Source organism: Mauremys reevesii, linkage group 2 (assembly GCF_016161935.1).
Source record: "Mauremys reevesii isolate NIE-2019 linkage group 2, ASM1616193v1, whole genome shotgun sequence".
In the NCBI taxonomy this organism is placed as follows: domain Eukaryota; kingdom Metazoa; phylum Chordata; order Testudines; family Geoemydidae; genus Mauremys; species Mauremys reevesii.
Genome location: NC_052624.1, coordinates 273453520 through 273475614, shown reverse-complemented (window position 1 = coordinate 273475614; position 22095 = coordinate 273453520).

Here is a 22095-nt window from a genome sequence, read left to right as displayed (position 1 = left end):
CTAGGTGAACTGATTGGTGTGAGACTGATCAGAGTGCAGGCTCATTGTTAGCACCCTACACACTATCATAGTGCTATGTAGAGAAGTGCCAGGATTTAGAAGAATGTGTGTGTCATGAGATCTGCACCGCAGTACATTGTTTAAAGTTTATTGTTTAATTTAAAATTTTAACTTTGGTCAAAATATTGTTTTTACTGAAAATAGAAATCAAATGTTTGGTTAAAAATTTTCAGTTGCCAAAACATTTGACCAAAAAAAAGAGTTTTCAAAAATAAAAGACAGAAAAATTGTGACCAAGAGAATTTTCACTGGAAAATTTGAAACTGTTGTTTTTTTAAATTTTCCCATGAAAAATAATTGACATTTTAAAACCAATTTTACTATTTAATGCCTATAAGAATGTATAGCTAAGCCAATTTGCACCAGCTGAGAGAATCTGGCTGATGTAGTAGGAAATAGAATACGGTCTACGGACAGAATATTATTTACAAAGTCTGTAATTCTTGAACTCTTATACATTATTTCTAAAGAAAATTTCTTCACACATGCCAAAGGTGCTTCTCCAGCTCGAGGACTGCAATCAACATTTTAAAATGTTGTTGCTTTAAGTTAGATACAAAAACACATCTTTGGATACATGAATAGGAGACTGACCATACTTCACTCTCACTACATCTGAGCAAAAGAAAGAAAATCAGTGAAACCAGTGGATGCTCAGCACCTCTGAAAATCAAGCTACTTATTTCCAAATAGAGATTTATGGTAGGTGCCTTACTTTCAGCATCTAAATTCTGGCCTATGTCCATGCCATGCTTGAAGTTTTATCAAGAAGCCATCTGAGTACAAAAAGCACCTGATAAAATGTCTTAGCTTGTGGACAAGGCCAGAGTGATGGACTAGTGATAGAGTTCAAGGCCAGAGTGATGGAGTTCAAGGCCAGAAGGAACCTTCATGATCCTCTAATCTGACCTCCTGCATAACACAGACCATAGAATTTCCCTCACCCAGCAATTCCTGCATGGAGCTCAACACCTTGTGGTTGAACTGCAGCCCAATTTCTAGAAAGACATCCAGTCTTGAAAGACATCTGGTTGTGTGGTCAAATCATATTTAAACAGCCAAAGGCAATGTTAAACTTCCCAAGGAGAGAAAAACGAACAAGCATGAGAAACCCCAACCCCAAAGGATAGCCTACCCTCCACACATACACATAGTAAGAGTGTTTTAAAATAGGGACTTATAATGAAAAATCCTTTTTAAGAATAACTTCAGTGTTGCTCATCACATGCTATAACGAAATAACTATACATCTCTAGCTTCATTTGAAAAATGGCAGCAATCATATAAACAAACAAACAACCCAACAACCTTCACACATCAGAGGGAGGCAGCTTGTTCAGTTTTACAAACTGCAGATTCAAACCCACTTTTACATTTGTAATCTATTAAGTGAAAGCCCAGCCCCACTGAAGTCTTGCCATTAATATTAATGAGCTTCAGTGAGGCCTGGATTTCAATCATTCAATTTACTATAGATTGAAGCCTCTTGGAGTCACAGAGGCAAATTTTACAGCAACGAACTCTGTAAAACAGCCTAGCTAACTAATCCAATAAGGAGAGTCTAATACAAACTGGTGAGCAACTGCACTTAAACAAAAACCTGTTATGAAGTTATTGAATAAGTTCCACCCCACCACACACACAAACTGTAACTTTGCCTTCAAAACAAAAATGCCTCTAATGACATGCAAGTGTTAATTCCAACAGTACCACTGGTAAATTCCTCAGGAGGTGCCTGTCTGAATGGGTGGAGTATTGTACATGGACTTGGTTCAAAGCCTATGATTTTAATGGCTTTTGGATCATAGAGTCATTGATTCTAAGGCCAGAAGGGACCACTGTGATTATGTAGTCTGACATCCTGCATAACATAGGACTCACCCAAAAAAATCCTTGTTTGAACTAGACGTTCAAATTGCAAGAGCAGCGGAGATGAGAAAAAGTTGGTGTCCTGAAGCTTTTACTCCATTTTGGAACCTCACAGCATGACACAAAACCCTCAGGTAAAGCAAATTTATCCAGGAAGTCCAATCAATTTGGACTGCACCCAAGCAAGTTAGGGATGGGAGTTTCTGCTTCAACCTAACACGGAACAAGCTGACTCCCACTCTGGCTTTCCACATCTGTCTGTCTGAGACTTTAGCTGCCGAAGACAGTCTTTGTAACTTAATGACAGTATCACAAGATACCTTCTTCTATGCTGCCCCTTACATGGAGCAGCTCTCTGAACTCATCTGTAGGGCCACTACCACTTTCTCTTCCTTCAAAACCCACAGCTGCCATGATACATATAATGGAATCAGCCATTTGGTGCTGGTCAGGCTGAGAGCCAGGTGGGGTTAATACAGTAACTCCTCACTTAACGTTGTAGTTGTGTTCCTGAAAAATGTGACTTTAAGCGAAGCAATGTTAAGTGAATCCAATTTCCCCCATAAGAATTAATGTAAATGAGGGGGTTAGGTTCCAGGGAATTTTTTTTCACCAGACAAAAGACTATATATATAAAAACTGTTTAATACTGGTACACAGTGATGGCGATTGTGAAGCTTGGTTGAGGTGGAGGAGTCAGAGGGTGGGATATTTTCCAGGGAATGCCTTACTGCTAAATTGGCTGAGCCCTCAAGGGTTAACTCTCACAGTCTACAAGGCAGCAAGAATGGAGCGAGGGGAGCGAGCATCACAGACAGAGACAGAGACACACACTCTGTGTGTGAGAGAGAGATGCGCATTTCCCCTTTAAGCACACTGCCTTGTTAATTAGATCAGCTTGCTGAGACCGCAGCTGCTGCTGCCAGCAAGCTCCCTCTGTCTTGAGCCCTGTCGTGTGTCTCCCCCCTGCTTTACGGAAGATGTGGTAAGTGGGGTGCAGGAGCAGGAGGGAGGGGGACACCCTGACATTAGCCTCTTTCTTCCTCCCCTCTCCCCCGCACAGCAAGCAGGAGTCTCGGGGAGCAGCTCCAAGGCAGAGGGCAGGAGCAGCACATGGCAGCGGGAGGAGGGACAGCTGCAATTGGTAGCCTGCTGGGTAGCTGCTGCACAGGGAACTTAGGGGAGCGGGGAGCTGATAGAGGGGCTGCCAGTCCACCCTGGTTCCAAGCCCCAACCAGCTACCTGTAACGGGCTGCTCTTCCTGCAAGCCATGGACAAAGCAGGTGGCTGCAAAACAACGTTAGAAGGGAGCATTGCACAACTTTAAACGAGCATGTTCCCTAATTGATCAGCAACGGAACAACATTAACCGGGATGACTTTAAGTGAGGAGTTACTGTAGATATGAATGTTATCTATTTAGAGTAATGAATATTGCATGTATTTTATCTGGGTCCATCTTGCCTCACTGTTTCTGTGTCACTTGTTGTAGGCCCTGATCCATGCAGGCACGGGGTCCACCCACACAGAACAGCTTGAAGGATCAGAGCCTTAGACTGTAAGCTTGTAGGGGCAGGTGCTGTGCTTAAACAGTATCTTAGCCCAGGGAGCTCCAGATTCTGGGTGGAGCGCTGGGTACTACCGTAAGGTGACTATAATAACCAATCCTGCAGTTGCCAATTGCTACTCATGCAGGGACTATTTGAGATGATCATCCATCCATGAACCAGTGGGAAGTCTTGATAGCTGACAGTAATTATCAACACAAAAAAAGCACCAGAAATGCAATTCTCTGAAAAGGAATTTTAACAGAAAACAAAACAAACTACAACTTTAATGGGAACGTCTTAATATTTTCATTGTGCATTTATGCACCATTGACGTGCACCTGCTTGCCACATCCCTGCTAGTCTGTATGTCAAATAACTAGGAAGGTGGAAAAGTAAAATATATCCCCTAGTCTAACTAAACAGAGGTTAGTAGGCTGAATGCTTGGAAGATTATTGCATCCTACTAATGTGCCCTCATTATTCAAGCCAAACATTTCACTGACTTCATGGGGAGTTTTGTCCTAAATAAAGGGTTCAGGGTCAGGCTCTTAAAGTGGGTCACATGAAGCTTAAAAATGAAAGAAAAGGGGCTATAAACACTTGGATGTGGGTGATTCAGTTTGGTTTAAATAAGTATGCACATTTCTCAATGCTGGTCCAATGTGTATTGGCACTTTTGAAGGTCATCCATACAGTTACCTCACTCACTCAGGCACTAAGGTCCTGTTGAAATCTATGGGAGTTTTGTGGTGGACTACAGCATTATCAGGAGAGTGCCTCTGTGCCTTCCATCTCTGACCGTAGGCCCTCTACCTTTACAGCTGTATGAGAGTAAATCCCAAGCCCCTCCTCCTCTTGCTAGGAGGAAGTATAGCCATAGGTTAGAACTTTTAAGGCCTGTTTCCTCCTAACGATGGGATCAGTTGAAGTGAGAACAACAGTGGATCCTATACCTCCAGAAACATTTTACTGTGTCTTGGTGTCCTTCATTAAATTTGTGTCTTGTGAATATATGGTACACAGGACACTGCAAAATTGGTGCTAAGTAGTACATTGGTCCTAGCAGACAGCTTGCCAGAGATGCTGATCCCAGCAGTGTGATCAAGGAAATGTAAAGGGAGGAAGAAAGAAGCTGTGGGGAGTTGTTCTGGCCGGTGTGAGCATGGGGCAGGATGGTTGTAGGGGGAGATTGCAGGGAAGGCTGCATTAGAAGGTTTGGGAGTTCTGACTAAGTCCTTTTATAGGATCTAATTATTCTAAGGGATTGTAGGGACCATGTTTGGCCCTCCCCCATCTCCTTCTTTAAAGCAGTATTTGGGCCTTTTAAATGAGTTGAATTGGTACCTTGTCCTGCTGTGTTTCGTTAGCAGTGTTCATAGAAGTGTGCTCAGTACGTCTCTCTCTGCTAGGGCACTTATTGTTCCCATGGATCCCAAAGTGCAAAACTTATCCATCAGACCTGCCCATGGACTACAGAGCACAGCAAAGCTCAGCCTGAACACAAGGCAATAAAATCTTGTTGAAAACTGTGTTGCTTCAGGTTGAGTCTCCTCGTTAGGTTTCTCTGCTACATAGCCAAGGGACACATCAAATAGCCTCAGACATGTTTAATATACTTTTTAAAGTACATTTTAGGTTTTGGGCAAGGTACCAGGTTCACTGCCTTGGAGACTAGAGTTCTCACTCTATTCACAGAAGTGGTTCTAGACAGACAGCAGGGCAAAAGTCCATTCTTCTGAGAGTAGAGGTCCTTTCTAGGAAGAAGAATATAGTTCAGTTTCTCCGGCCCATTGAGTAGTGTTCTCAATTGGCCATAGTCGAGACTGCCAGCAAAAGTGCCTATTGTGTTGATGAGTTTTGCACTGTTGATACCTATACACTAAGAAATGGAAAGATCCTGCAAACTCCCTGCATAGAAAATGTTCAACAGTTATCAGGGGACAATGACTCTTGGTTACTGAAAACCTCAGCAGGACTCTGACTCAAGGCTCCAGAGCTCACTCCCAACCCCCTAAAACTTCCAGTTCACCAGATCCATGAAGGGAAAGGATCTGCTCCCATGCATGGGGTAAACTACCACAATGTTTTAATCCTACTTTTTTTTTCAACTCTCCAACTACTTTGTAGAGCATAGAATCATCTCATTACTTGTCAATCACTTTGTGACATAATTCTAGCTGGAATATCACAGGATGACAATCTCAACAATTCTGTGTGAAGTATTATTAGTGAGTCCCCCTGGACTTCATCTCTGCCAGTCTGCTTTATGCATTCATTTGTGAGTTATCTTCAGCTATATTATCTCAACACTGAATTTTTCTCTCAGATACTAATGCAGTTACATGTCTTAAAATCAACTATAGCCCTACAGATGGAATAGTAAATATATATATAAGGATTACCCTGTACATAATTTAAGACATGCCTTATCTATTTAGACTTTGTGCACTTTGGGATGCTTAAATTTGAAACTGATGGTCACGTGATTTGAAAATCAGTCAAGGAGATCTGGAAATTAGCTCACAGCAACAAGAATGAGGTTTGCTAGATTGTGAAGGAAAGAGAATAGATAGGATTATTGATCTTGGTTGGAGGGTAAATGCAGAGAAGATAGAGGCTGGACTCCATAGTCTGCAGTGTATCAGTTTCAGGATTATGAAAAAAATATTCACGGGGATGCATACCCCTGAGAAGAGAGCCACATTATGACAGGCAATGAGAGGCACTTTAAAATCAGTGCCAGTATAGAAATAGAAAAATGTATCTTATAAATAAACATGATTAAATATATGAAGACTCCAAGAATTTAAAGTGACGGTAAAAATGGCATCCTTGTTCATCGTATCTGATCCTGATGTGTCTGAATAACAGTGGCAGCTGGTGTCCAAACTGCTGGGGTTTGCAGGTAATCAGCTGCTCTCCTCACCCCTACATATTTCCTAGCCAAGTTACTGCACGTACATTAAACTACACAGAGCATAGCTGACATCTGTGGCAGCATTAGAATCATAGAAATGTAGGGCTGCAAGGGGCCTTGGGAAGTCATCAAGTCCAGCCCCCTGTGCTGTGACAGGACCGGGTAAACCTAAACAATCCCTGACACTTGATGATTACTTGTTCTGTTCATTCCCTCTGGGGCACCTGGCCTTGGCCACTATCAGAAGACAGGATACTGGGCTCAATGGACCTTTGGTCTGACCTAGTATAGCCGTTCTTATATTCTTATGAAGGTGTTTGTCCAATTTGTTTTTAAAAGTTTCTATGATGGGGGCTCCACAACCTCCCTTGGAAGTCTATTCCAGACTACCATTATAGTTAGAAAGTTTTTCTTAAAATCTTACCTAAATCTCCCTTCCTGCAGATAAAGTCCATTACATCTTGTCATACCTTCAGTGGACATGGAGAACAATTGATTACCATCCTTAACATGTTGGAAGGCTGTTATCAGGTCACCCTACCGTCTTTTTTTCTCAATATTAAACATGCCGAGATTTTTTTCAACCTTTCATCATAGGCCAGGTTTTCTAAGCCTTATATCATTTTTGTTGCTCTCCTCTGGATTTTTTCCAAGTTGTCCACATCTTTCCTAAATTGTGGTGCCTACAATTGGACATAGTACTCTCGTTGGGGCCTCACCAGTGCTGAGCAGAGTGTGACAATTATCTCCTGTGGCTTATATATAATACTCTTGTTAATACACCCCAGAATCATATTAGCTTTTTTGGCAGTTGCATCACATTGATGACTCAAGTTCAGTTTGTGGTCCCCTAAGGCCCCAAGACCCTTGTCAGCAGTACCACATCGCCAGTTAGTCCCCATTTTGTAGTTGTCCATTTTATTTTTCCTTCCTAAGTGAAGTACTTTGCACTTGTCTTTTTTGAATTTCATCTTGTTGAATTCAGACCAAGTCTCTAGTTTGTCAAGGTTATTTTGAATTTCAAACCTGTCCTCCAAAGTGCTTGCAACCCCTCCCATCTTGGTGTCATCTGCACATTTTATAAGGGTACTCACTGCTCCATTGTCTAAGTCATTAATGAAAATATTGAATAGTAACAGACACAAGACTGACCCTGCGGGATCACACTAGATATACCCTCCCAGTCTGAGACCAAACCATTGATAACTACTCTTTGAGTATGATCTTTCAACCAGTTGTGCACCCACCTTATAGTATTTCATCTAGACCATATTTCCCTAGTTTGCTTATAAGAATGTCATACAGATCTCTGTCAAAAGCCTTACTAAAATCAAGTTATATCATATCTACTGCTTCCCCCCATCCACTAGGTCAGTAATCCTATCAAAGAAGGAAATTAAGTTGGTGTGGCATGATTTATTCTTGAGAAATCCATGCTGACTATTCCTTATAATCCTATTGTCTTCCAGGTGCTTACACAGTGATTGGTTAATAATTTGCTGCAGTATCTTTCCAGGTATTGAATTTATGCTGACTGGTCTATAAATTTCCAGGCCCTCCGTGTTCCACTTTTTAAAGGCAGGTACTATGTTTGTCCTTCTCCAATCTTCTGAGACCTCTCCTGTCCTCTAGGAGTTTTCAAAGAAAATTGCTAACTGCTCCAAGATTGCTTCACCTGGTTCATAAAGTGCCCTAGGATGAATTTCACCAGGACCTGCTGACCTGAATACATCTAGCTTATCTAAATATTCTTTAACCTGTTCTTTCCCTGTTTAGGCTTGTGTTCCTTCCCCAGGTTGTCAATATTAATTGTGTTGAGTATCTGGTCATAATCAACCTTTTTAGCAAAGACTGATGCAAAATAGGCATTAAGCACCTTAGCTTTCTTGATGTCACCAGTTATTAGCTCACCTTCCCAGTTAAGTAGAGGACCTACACTTTCCTTCATCTTTCTCTTGCTCCTAATGTATTTAAAGAACCATCTTGTTGCCTTTTATGTCACTTGCCAAGTGTAAATCATTTTGTGTCTTACCCTTTCTTATTTAGTCACTACATACTTGAGCTGTTCTTCTGCACTCCTCCTTATAAATTTTACCATGTTTCCACTTCGTGTAGGATTCCTTTATGATTGATTGGAGCCATATTGGCCTCTTACTATTCTTCCTATCTTTCCTTTGCATCAGAATAGTTTGCAGTTGTGTCTTTAATAGTATCTCACTGAGGAACTGCTAAGTCTCCTGAACTCCTTTTTCCCTTAGATGCCCTTCCCATGGGACATACCTACCAATTCTCTGAGTTTGTTGAAGTCAGCTTCTTTGAAGTCCATTATCCTTATTCTGCTGCTCTCACTCCTTCCTTTCCTTAGAATCATGAAATCTATCATATCATGATCACTGTCACCCAAATTGCCTTTCACCTTCAGATTCACTATCAATTCCTCTCTGCTGGTCAGAATCAAGTCTAAAATACCTGTCCTGGTTACTTCCTCCTCTTTCTGGAACAAAAAAGATGTCCCTGATACATTCCAAGAACTTTTTGGAGATTGTGTGTTTTGCTGTATTACTTTTCCATCAGATGTCTGGGTAGTTAATGTCCCCCATTGCTACCACATCCTGTGTTTTGCTGGACTTTAGTCCCTTGAAACTCTAATGACCAACTGCACACACTGAGTCAGGTTTGCTTTCTTTCCTGACATGCTCTAGGTTTTATTCCTGTTAGTCCTACATCTCAGAAAGAGAACCCTGGGTCTCTCACTTGCCTGGTCTATGCACCATCCACATTTCCTCTTCATAGTGTTAGACAAATGTGATAGCAGTTAAATGTGCACTGTTAGTTCATGCACAGCCAAAGGCATGATTTTACAAAGATTGCTGATAAAAAAAGGATTCCAGGATCTACCACACTTTTTGAAATTTGTCCCAGGAACATTAGCAGCTACCTGGAATGGAGATGGACAGAAGGGACATAACTCACCTCTCTATCCTGGAGAACAGCACTTCACAAAAGCATTTGCACAGGGTAAGATCCAACATCCTAATGTGGGCTTTGAACCTAGGCCTTCCATGCTTAGAGTTGGTGCTTCTAACATCTACACCTTGGCACTAAGTTCTGATTAGTTAACATTTTTTTCGATGTGGATTTTTATTACATAAAAAGTGGAGTTGCAGCGACTTAAAATGCAAAAGTTACATTCGTATCCTCTCCAAAGTGCACCGATTCCATAGTTTATGTATATGGCAACTGCACACCTGCTACTATTAGAGTTTGAAATGCAGCCTGTAAATAGTCCTATAAATGCACATATATTTAGAAGTTAAATAAAAATATCCCTTCCCATGGTCTTCCTTCCTCCAGTTAAATCACCTGTGAGCAACTTACTCTTTTCCCCTGTTTACTCAGCACATGAAAGAATATATTAGGTTTTCTGTACAGTTTAAAGATGTGCTCCCAGTCTTATTAAACTCATCCATTTAGTCCCCTGTGCCATAACTGTCACCTCTGTAATTTAAAGGAAAAGAGAATTAAGAAACTTATTTACAATCTTTTTCCAAAATGGATGTGCCTCCACATGTCTGTGCACCTCCATTACTTTTCATAAGAGTTTTCAATACTGTGGTTGTCTAAAGCTAAATATTATGTGAATGGCATGTAAAAACCACATCCATTTCAATGGGGTATTTCATATCACGAGTCACTCTGTTAATGGAGTTTGTGAGGCCATTATTATGGCCTGTAATTTAGGGACCATTCTGTAATCCCTTATTTATATGACTGGTCTTTATTCACGAGTCATGCAATTAACTTCATTAAAACTAGTAATATGAATAAGGATCACTCCCATGAGTAAGGTTGTGCAGTACTGGGTCGTATATTGAGCAAGTCAAACCATTTGTATTTAATTTCTTCATAAGCATCCTGGTAGCGTATGTAAATCTCAGATTTATCATGCTAAGTAATTGGTCAATTATGTAAATGACTATATAAACCTGATACCGTTGGTTTACACAATGCTGAGAAATCATGGGCCCAGTTCTGCCACATACTCACACACAAGTAGACCAATTGAAGTATTATTATTATTTAAGTAGTATATAAGCAAATTGCTGTGCAAATCACAAGTGCCAAAAGTTTACTAGGACCTAATCCTGCAAAGTTACTCAAGTGCATATACATTTGCAGGATGAGAGCCCAACTGTGTAGACTGGATAATTATATCATATTCCATATTTTGTTTGTTTCATAGTATTATTATTTCATGGAGTGAACTTGCTATGCAAATTCCTGTATGCTTGTTTAATTATAACACCTCACAAACATTTTTAAACCAAACACAAAAGACTAAATTCAGGCTTGATGCAACTCCACTGACTTATTGGCATTACACAGAGTTTTGATTTGGTCCAAGGTAGGTCCTGTTGACTACACTTGTCCTTGTGCTTTTTGTAATCCTCCTTTGCCTTTTCAAGGTATCCTTTCACCTCTTCTTAGATATGTTGTACTAGGTCTGATGCAGATAGGTTGGGGGAGGATATAGGTAGTTGTGGGTGAAATTGGGGGTGGAACCTATATTGATAAAGAAGGGGCTGTGTCCTGTGGATATGTGGTCTGCATTTCATATAAGAAGTTGTCATACAGTAACAGTGGAGATCTGTCATCCTGGTGATAGTTGGTGTAGCACAGGAGTCGGCAACCTTTGGCACGCGGCTCGCCAGGGTAAGTAGCCTGGCGTGCCAGGCCAGTTTGTTTACCTGCCGCGTCCGCAGGTTCGGCTGATCGTGGCTCTCACTGGCCGCGGTTCACAGTCCCAGGCTGCCGGAAGTGATGCAGGCCGAGGGATGTGCTCACCGCCACTTCCTGCTGCCCCCACTGGCCTGAAGCGGAGAACTGTGGCCAGTGGAAGCCACGATTGGCTGAACCCGCAGACATGGCAGGTAAACAAATCGGCCAGCCCACCAGGATGCTTACCCTGGCAAGCCGCGTGCCAAAGGTTGCCAACTCCTGGTGTAGAAAATTAAATATTGTTCGAGGATCTAGTTGATTCTTTCCATTTGTCCGTTCAACTGAGGATGGTATGCAGAGGACAGGTGTGCACGAATGCCTAATAAATGTAGGCCTTGTGCCAGAAGCGGGCAGTAAACTTTGGCCCCCTGTTGGAGGTGGGGTGTTCCAGGAACCATGAAGACGGACTATGTTGTTTATCCAGGGCCAAGATGGGATGTCTAGAGTTTGGAGGAGCCCACAGGATTTCTGGCATGGTATCTTGTTGCAGTCACACACCTCCCAAGAAGCTACAAAGATCTGTATCATGAGGTGCATTTGGGGCTGCCAGAAGAAATGGGATGTTAATTGTCAGGTTTTATATTGCCCTGAGTGTCCAGCCAAGGTGGAGTTGTGGCCCAATTGAAGAACCACCACTCTTGCAGATCCTGCAGGAATGTAGATGTGGTCCCTTACAAACTTGATCCCCTCCTGGGTGTTGTATGGTTCTCAGTTGATAATGGCCAACTCATTGGGTGGAATTCCGGAAACAAAGGCAGAGTGGATGAATGCAAGCTGGTCCTGGCAGCAAGTCGCTAGGAAAAAAATATGGGACTTGAAAATCTGGACTGGTTCCAGACTGGTACCACATGGGTTGGAGCCATATCTTTGGCACAAGGCTTTGTCCTTGCCATTTCTGGTTCTAGGGCAGTAAGTCAAGATAAAGTTGAACTGGGAGAAGAATAGGGCTTGCTGGAGCTGTCGTTGGTTTACAACCTTGGCCCTGCACGGCTATTCCAGGTTCATATAATCAGTGAACACTTGGACTGTGTGATGGACCCCTTCCAAGTAGTGTTGGCACTCTTCAAAGGCAGTCTTAATTGCGATGAGCTCCTTGTTTGAGATCTCATTGTTTGGCTCAGCAGGGGCAAGTTTTCTCAAGTAGTGAGCGATACTACAACCTATTTGCTTGGGTCCATGCCTTTGGAAGAGCACTGCCCAGATGGCCATAGTAGAGGTATCTGCCACCACAACAAAAGCTTGCATTATTTCTGGGTGGGCCAATACTGGAGTGGTGGTGAAGGAAATCTTCAGCTGCTCAAATGTGTGCAGGGTCTCAGGTGACTAATGGAACAGGGCATTTTTCTGGAATAGGACAGTGAGGAGCTCAACTTGTTCTGAAAAATTCAAAATTAACCTCCAGTAAAAGTTTGCAAAGCCTAAAAAATGTTGGATCATGGGCGGCCAGACTTAGTAGTCAGAGCCAAAGTCTGCAGTCATGAGACAGGTGTCAAGAATCAGCTGAGTCGCGATACCAGGAGGTCAGAATCTGGATACAAACTGGAGATCAGACCAGCTGGGAACCAGAGTCAGGCCAGGTCAGGATTCCAGAGATCAGAGGCAGGAGACAAACAGGAGCTCAGGAACCACAAGTCAGATGCTATGAGTCACGCTGGGTCAGAATGTCAGGAAATCAAGCTGGGAGAGCAGGAGCAGAATGGAGCCCAGTTGTTAAAACAACTTCCAGTGCCTGCTGCTGGCTTAAGTAAAGGCAGTGGGTCAAACGGATGCTGTGTGACTCCATCACTTGGACCTCTCAGGCACAGCCTCACAATGGGGCTGGCCATTACGTCTCCCAGGTAAGCAATTATCAGCAGATTGCCAGGTGGAGAGTGGGTGTATTGCTGCTCCTGTGGGCCCTGGTTGGAAACCCTGGTCTCATGACAATTTACATTTAGCTGTATTAAAATGCATATTGTTTGCTTGTGCCCAATTTACCAAGAGATCCAGATCGCCCTCAATCAGTGACCCATCCTCTTCGTTATTTACCACTCCCCCAGTGTTTGGGTCACCTGCAAACTTTATCAGTGACGATGTTTATGTTTTCTTCCAGGTCATTTATAAAAATGTCAAACAGCATAGGGCCAAGAACTGATCCCTGCAGGGCCCCCACTGGAAACCCATCACTTGACAATGATTCCCTGATTGCAGCAACATTTTGAGATCTCTCAGTTAGCCAGTTTTTAATCCAATTAATGTGTGCCATGTTCATTTTATATCTTTCTAATGTTTTAACCAAGATGTCACATGGTACCAGGTCAAACGACTTACAGAATTCACATCAATACTATTACTTTTACCAACCAAACTTGTAACCTATCAAAAAAAACATCAAGTTAGTTTGACAGGATCTATTTTTCATAAACTCATACTGATTTGCATTAATTACACTACTCTTATTTAATCCTATATTAATTGAGTCCTGTATCAGCTGCTCCATTATCTTGCCCAGGATCAACGTCAGGCTAACAGGCCTATAATTACCTGGGTCATCCCATTTGCTGTTTTTTAAAAAATTGGCACAACATAGGCTTTCTTCCAGTCTTCTGGAACTTCCCCAGTGCTCCAGGACTTGTTGAAAAATCAACATTAATGGACCAGCAAGCTCCTCAGCCAGCTTTTATAACCCTCTTGGAGGCAAGGTATATGGACCTATGATTTAAAAATGTTTAACTTTAGTAGCTGCTTTCCAACATCCTCCAGAGATACTAGTGGACTGGAAAGAGTTATCACCATATGATGAGACTATATCATCTGTTTTACCCCACAAATACAAGCCAGAAATATTTATTGAACACTTCTGCCTTTTCTGTAATATTATTGATAATTCTCCATCTACTAATGGACCAGTGCCATTGTCAGGATTCTTTTTGTTCCTAATGTATTTATAAAACTCTTATTGCCCTTAAATCCACTGGCCATAGATTTCCCCTTGTGTCCCATTGCTGGCTTTATCAATTTTTTACAGATACTAACTTCTGTTTTATATCAACTACTATCAATGGCCCCTTTCTTCCTTTTGTTATATATGACTTTTTTTTTAGCTGCCTTCACTTCCCTTCTAAACCAGGTTTGTTTTTTAACTTGTACAGCCTTCTTTGATTGTGGCTTTTTGGGCATCCAGTCAGGTGTTCTTAAATGATTCCCAATGATCTTTCACTATTAAAGGATCAACTATTCAATTTATTTTCTGCTTTTTTCTCTTTATCTCAGCTATCCAGTTAATTACTGAACAGTTACAGAATAATGAGTGCCACTAAATATAAAGTTGCCATGTACACAAATTACTGAGACAGAAGAAAAGAGAAAATATTTTAATTAGCCTAATTACTGAAAGCTGGGTAACGGGGAAAAAACACAAGCAAGCAGCAAATTTAAAATCTATAAAGAGGTAAATAAAGAAGTAGCATAGAACATGACAATAAACATTGGTAGATGTAACAATTGAAAGTACAAAATAAATGGCATTAAGATGTTTCAGACTAAGGACTTTGGAGTGTGACGTTAATGTGCAGAAGGCAGTGCAGAAAATAAATAGGGAGTTATGGTGAAAATGTTCTCTCTTAATATTTTAGATTTGAGCATTCAAGAAACTGAAATGTAAGAGGACAGGAAAACTGACAAATGAACGTTTATTTGGCCTAATTGAAAGGTGATAAAGAATAAGGGAAATAAATGTAATTGACATAAAATACTTTAGATGCAATCTTACCAAGACATTTTCTTTTCAGCTCAGTACAGATATATGAGAAAGAAGCATTTTTTCCCGGGAGTGATCTACCAGTTGAAACCACTCTGCCAATAATCTGCTGGGTGAATTGGGGAAAATTGCATAAGCTATATGTTATACTTTCCCCGGCTATGAAATGAGGTAATAGGAGATGCTACTGCAAATAAATAATAGTAGTGTTACATCGGTGCAAACTATGCTTACTTAGGCAGATGTGAGGCACTGCCTAAAACAAAATTCAGGAAAAGAAATAAGTAGAAATAAAAAAAAAAGAAATCACTCACATTTCTGAATGATCCAATCAACTAGAAAGAGCTCATACCGCAGACTGATAATTAGTCTTTAAAAAAGCCACAATGACAATAATAACACATACATATTATAAGATTTTATTTATAAGATAACATGGCCTGAAAAGTTCCTAGCGTTACAGATCATAGGTAGTTAAGGGTGAAAATAAAGCTCTTTAGAACTGGGTGTTCTTTAGGACACCTAGGACTAAATCATACATCATGCAAGTAGCAAATAAGGTATTAGACAAACAATGTACCTTTTTACTACTCCAAAATTACTTCATCTAATCTTAAAGATATTTGGAGCGTTTGTGTATTTTTTAAAAGTATTTCAACTTTCACCCAGTTTTTGATTGCTCCCTTGCAAAGGTTTACTTACAAGAACAGCCATTTTTAAATGACGTGAAGAAAAACAGAATAGGATTTTAGTTATTTATTTATTTAAGCTTTGTGGGGATTGTAGAGAATTTCAGCACATGCACTAGGTTTAAAGCGTGGAAAAGAAATGAAAGAAGAAAGGTGAAGGCCATAAGTACAGCACTTATGGCAACAAGGGGCCCAATTCTGATGTCACATCAGTGTGAGTCCAAATGTGCATCTACAGTACACACTCTTCTCAGTGGTGTGTAGAGTACATATACTACACACTCCTGTAGCACTGGTATGAATAGCACTGCTTAGGTTAGTAAAGACATTCTTGACCCCTGTGAGCGGGGAGGGATAGCTCAGTGGTTTGAGCATGGGCCTGCTAAACCCAGGGTTGTAAGCTTTATCCTTAAAGGGGCCACTTAGGAATCTGAGGCAAAAAATCTGTCTAGGGATTGGTTCTGCTTTGAGTAGGGGGTTGGACTAGATGACCTCCTAAGGTCTCTTCCAACCCTCTGATGTTCTATGTACCCTACAGAGCTGTCTACTTGCCCAAACAGCGCTTCCCTGTCTACACTGCTATTTTTAGCAGTGTTGTGTCCTGCTGCCTCCTTGCTGCATGGGTCTTTCACCACTGCAATGAAAGACTCCAGCAGCAGGTAAAGGCACTGGCAAGGTACTCCCCTTAGGAAGGAACAAGCAGTTGCACACATACCAAATGGGAAATGACTGCCAAGGAAGGAGTACTGCAGAAATGGCCCTGGGGGATTATACGCTAAATATGAGTCAACAATGTGACACTGTTGCAAAAAAAGTGAACATCATTAGCAGGAGTGTTGTAAGCAAGACACAAGAAGTAATTCTTCCACTCTATTCCACGCTGATAAGGCCTCAACTGGAGTACTGTGTTCAGTTCTGGGTGCTACATTTCAGGAGAGATGTGGACAAATTGGAAAAAGTCCAAAGAAGAGCAACAAAAACGATTAAAGGTCTAGAAAACATGACCTATGAGAGAAGATTGAAAAAAATGGGTTTGTTTAATCTGAAGAAGAGAGGACATGATAATGGTTTTCAAGTACATAAAATGTTTTTACAAGGAGGAGGGAGGCAAATTGTTCTCCTTAACCTCTGAGGATAGGAAAGAAGCAATGGGCTTAAATTGCAGCAAGGGCAGTTTAGATTGGACTTCCTAATGGTCAGGGTGGTTAAGCACTGGAATAAATTGCCTAGAGAGGTTGTGGAGATTTTTAAGAACAGGTTAGACAAACACCTGTGAGGAATGGTCTCTAGATAATACTTAGTCCTGCCATGAGTACAGGGGATTAGATGACCTCTCGAGTATAGATGTAGCCCAAGGTGGTCTGGTGGTTCAGGACCAGGACTAAGAAGATCTGGTTTTAATTCCTGGTTCTGCCAATTGTTTCCTTGGGTGAATCACCTTATTTTTGTGTGCCTCAGTTCCCCATCTGTTATGGGATAATAGCACTTACGTGCATTACAAGGTGTGATGGTCCTCATTGGTTGGTGGAGTAGTGTCACCTAGTGGTCGGAGCTTAGGCATGTGACTTGCAGGGGGGTTGTTGGTAGTGGAGCCCGGGCTCTCCCTCTCCACTGGGCTCTGATCCAGGACCCTTTGAGGGCTACCAGTGGTCTGACAGCCAGGGGCGCTTAAGGCTGCCCTCCCTGGGCCGTTTTCTACCACCACCCTGCACTTATAGCAAAGTCATTGTCTGAGTTAGCATGGTGTGAAGGGTGTCTTCTCACCACAAAGCACCTTCTGGCAGCTGTGTGTAGCATGGTAGCTTCCTCTCGGGCAGCAATGGCCTCCTCCTACAGTGAGGCCTATCCTCCTGGGCCAGATCAGTCCTAAGGCTGTCCCCTGCTGAGGTAGCCCAAACCAAACAAAGGGAATTAACAAAACCTGGAGTTTGTATGAGACAGAGAGGGGAATGCTTCCCTCTCGGGCTGTCTCTGTAGCAGGTCCTCCCTTCCCTCAAGGAGGGACCTTAGGGCAGTTGTCTTAGGGAGAGATTCCCTCAGGTCTTCTCTGCCAGAGATGCCAGTAGCAGGTCTGCTCTCTTCCCTCATCTGCCACCAAGTGAACGGCACCCCTGGCAGGAGTGTGGCAGGGTAGGCTGGCTGGGCCCAGAGCAGTTTCTTAAACCTCTTGTTGCCTAGTGTGGGGTTTGTACACCACATCACACAGGGTGTTGTGAAGATACATTTATTAATCTTTGTGTGGTGCTCAGATACGATGGCAAATGAGGCCATATAAGTACCATGGTAGTTCTACATCAGATCCAAAGTTACACCCACTGATTTATTAAAGCAATGGTTCTCAATGGGGGTACGCAGAGATCTTCCCGGGGATACATCAACTCATCTAGATATTTGCCTCATTTTACAATAGGCTACATAAAAAGCACTAGCAAAGTCAGCACAAACTAAATTTCATACAGACAATGACTTGTTTATACTGCTCGATATACTATATGCTGAAATGTAAGTACAATATTTATATTCCAGCTGATTAATAATTATAAGGTTAAAAATGAGAAAGGAAGCAATTTTTCAGTAACAGCGAGCTGTGACATTTTGTATTTTTATGTCTGATTTTGTAAGCAAGTCGTTTTTAAGTGAGGTGAAATCTTGGGGTACACAAGACAAATTAGACTCTTGAAAGGGGTACAGTAGTCTGAAAAGCATGAGAAGCAGTGTATTAAAGTATCTGTAGTACCCAGGAGAGACTGGAATTTGGGCCAGGTTTTTTTCTCTGTTTTCTCAGTTGCATGTCTGGAGTGACTCCATCAAAGTAAACAGTGAATCTGTAATTACTTCTGTACAAATGAGATTAAAAAACAACCCTGCTTGTCCTCTTTGATCTTACAATGATTTCATGAGTGAGGCAGAACAGTGATAGACCTGGGTCCTAGTGGCTGCAATACGAGAGCCGCTGGGCAAGGCAGAGGGTTGGGCGGGGGAAGGGAGGGAGCAAGGAGATGTCCATTGAATTATTTCATGGCTTTCTACCACTGTCTCTTCAGATAGGAACCTAGGGAACAGTGGATATTCTGCTTAATGGTCTAGTCCTCTCCCTTTTTATCCAGTTCCATCACCGTTTTTGTTCTTTCTCCTCAATTCTGCTACTGTCATGATCCCCGTGCCAATACCCTTTTCACAGCAACTCCCTACACTCCCTTCTAAACAAAGCTATAGAGTTTAAGGCCAGAAAGGACCACCAGATCTAGTCCAGTGGTTCTCAAAGCCGGTCCGCCGCTTGTTCGGGGAAAGCCCCTGGCGGGCCGGGCTGGTTTGTTTACCTGCCGTGTCCGAAGGTTCGGCTGCTCGCGGCTCCCACGGGCCGCTGTTCCAGGCCAGTGGGGGCTGCGGGAAGTGGCGGCCAGCACATCCTTCGGTCCACGCCGCTTTCTGCAGCCCCCATTGGCCTGGAGCTTCAAACCGCAGCCAGTGGGAGCCGCAATCGGCCGAACCTGCGGATGCAGCAGGTAAAAAAAACGGCCCGGCCTGCCAGGGGCTTTCCCGGAACAAGCGGCAGACCGGCTTTGAGAACCACTGATCTAGTCTGACTTCCTGTCTATCACAGGCCACTAAACACCCCCCACACCAACTATAAGAATTAGACCAAAATATTACAGCCCTCAGGAGATTAAACAGTTGTGTGCCACAGGCAGAGAACAGGAGGGGCTGAGCTGCGCCAACGGCCAAGGGCCCTGCATTGATTTAGTGAGATATACCCAGATGATCAGGGATAGCCCAAGATGTTTTGCTGCCCAGGGCGGCAAACATTTCAGCACCCCTGAGTGGCAAGTTAAAAACACACACAAACACCTGACTGAACGATGTGGTGACCTTCCCAAACCCCATCCCCTGGTGCCAAGAGCAACTGCCCTGATTGCCTACCTCTCAGGCCAGCCCTGCAGATAACTCTAGCAAGTGACTCATGTCCTAGGTTTCAGTTCAGAGAAAGGTGGAAAGCCCATGTGGTTCCTGCCAATCTGAGCTGCAGGAACATTCCTATCCAACCCTGATATGGCAATCAGTATGACCCTGAGCATGTGCTAAAAATAAAACCAGCAAACATCGGACACTAATTTACTTGAGTTAGCTTCACTGATTTTTGGTGAATTTGCTTGTATCCAACACTCAGAGGGAGTTGATAGAAGGCAGGGCATGGTGCAGAGGCAGGAGGAATGTGTAAGTGACAGCGAAACCGTCCTCATTGCCAAGGTGTTTTATAGTGTAACAGAACAAACCCTCTGAAGACAACACAGCTTCTCTATTGCAGTATGGTCCTGTGGGCCCTTTGTACAGCAACAAGCTGTGTGCTCTACTGCCACCTAGCTAACCCACATCACTTCAGCATATCTTCCCAGGCCAACTTAAGAGCTTCCCTGGGAACTTGACTGCCTATGCCAGTGGTGGCTATAGGTCAAACGTGTAGGTAGGTTCTATAGTCTACATTAACTGTATGTGTGCACACTAATTAATGGCACTTTTGAAAGTCACTCTCCATGCTGTGTTCTGGCTGGCAGGCTGGTCGATGAAGCGCTGCTGTCGCTTTGGACGCCCCGACAAGAATGTGCTTACACTAAGTGCTCGAAAGGACAATTCTGAAAGTGCCCCTTAATGCTCTACTGGCTAGTAGATAGCGGGGAGGGATAGCTCAGTGGTTTGAGCATTGGCCTGCTAAACCCAGGGTTGTGAGTTTAATCCTTGAGGAGGCCACTTAGGGATCTGGGGCAAAAATTGGTCCTGCTAGTGAAGGCAGGGGGCTGGACTTGATGACCTTTCAAGGTCCTTTCCAGTTCTAGGAGATTGGTATATCTCCAATTATTACCTATAGTTAAATGAAGTGTTGCTACTGCACTAACATGCACACCAACATCATAGTCTGGGGGCACTGGAGCAGCTGTCCTCCACAGATCCTTCATCTCAATGTTATTCCATTAAAATGACTTGTTGTGAATGGTGTATAGAATTGGTGTGGCGGTATATGTGCTTCACGTGCGGTTATTTTTCTGAGCGGACCAGTGTTTCATGGGCCCCAGTGACAGAGCTGCCACTGCTCCACATTGTGTATGTGGTTGCTGTCGTTTACATAGGGAGACTCAGTGATCTGAATTGGACTCTTGATCTTCCATTGTCCTTCCAGCATGGAGCACATTCTACTGGCAAAACCAACAAGGAGTCCTTGTGGCACCTTAGAGACTCCAACAACGACTCCTTGTTGTTTTTGCTGATACAGACTAATATGGCTATCACTCTGAAACCTGTCATGCTACTGGCTCATGATCACAGCAAAAACAAAGGCAAAACTTCATCACATCAGAATGATGGAGTGACTTTTTGCAAAAGCAATAATCCGGGATTTTTTACTGGAGATTCATGATATGCTCTTAGGGCTGGTCAAAAGTTTTCCATCAGAACTCCCCCCCCCCAAAAAAACCCAAACAAACAAAAAAACAGAAAATTAGACTTTTGACTAAATAACTTTGTTCCAAATAGTGTCAGATTTCCATGGAAAAAATTGATTTTTCATCAAAATATTTTGGTCCAAAATCAGAAGTTATAGCACCGCGTAGATATTTTAGTTTGCTCTTCACGTCCTTGTTCTCCCCTGGGAGTCAGAATCTCCAGCTGGACTACACCTCCCATGATGCCTAATATAGTCATGGAGCCAAAGAGATGGGGCAAGTTTCCTAATCCTGGGGGAAAAAATCTAACAACAACCAACAGATACCTTACATTTATAAAGCATCTTTCACCCCAAGAGTAGTTAGCTGGCATACCTTATTATAGCCCACATGTACCGCAAAATCTTCATCCCCCACTGAAGTGCAGCACCTCTGGGGTGGGACATGATAGCTATTTATTAATTATATTACTGCAGGCCTGAAAGCCCCAGCCAAGATTGGGGCTCCATCGTGCTAGGTGCTGTACAGGTTTGCAATCAGAGACTGTCCCCATGCCCAAGAGCTGACCCAATAGATAGACAAGACAGACAAAGGGTCAGAGGGGAAATAGGCACAGAGAAATAGAATGATTTGTTTAACTTCACATAGCTGCTTAGTGGCCACTAAGCACCCCCACCCCAACCCCTGAACTCCAGTCCAGAGTTCTATCCATTGGGCTGCCCTGCCTCTCCGCACAATAAGGTTATAACACCACAACAGTGTACAATACTACACAAGCATTTAGGAAAAAATGTAAATCAGAGTGTGATATCCTCTTGAGACAGCAGGGGAATCTATAGTCAGAAATCAATTGGGATTTGACACATGGATTAAGTGAACTTTATGGCCTATGTTATGTTAAACGCAATATCTTACATTCAGCTGAATAATTTCAGTTGCATGTATGGGAATCCATCATGTCTCAAGCCTGCGAACTCTTCTGAAAGTTGCCGTGAAACATAATGAGTTGTGAAAGCAATATTGGAAAGGAGATTCTTATATATTGTATATCTCTGGGA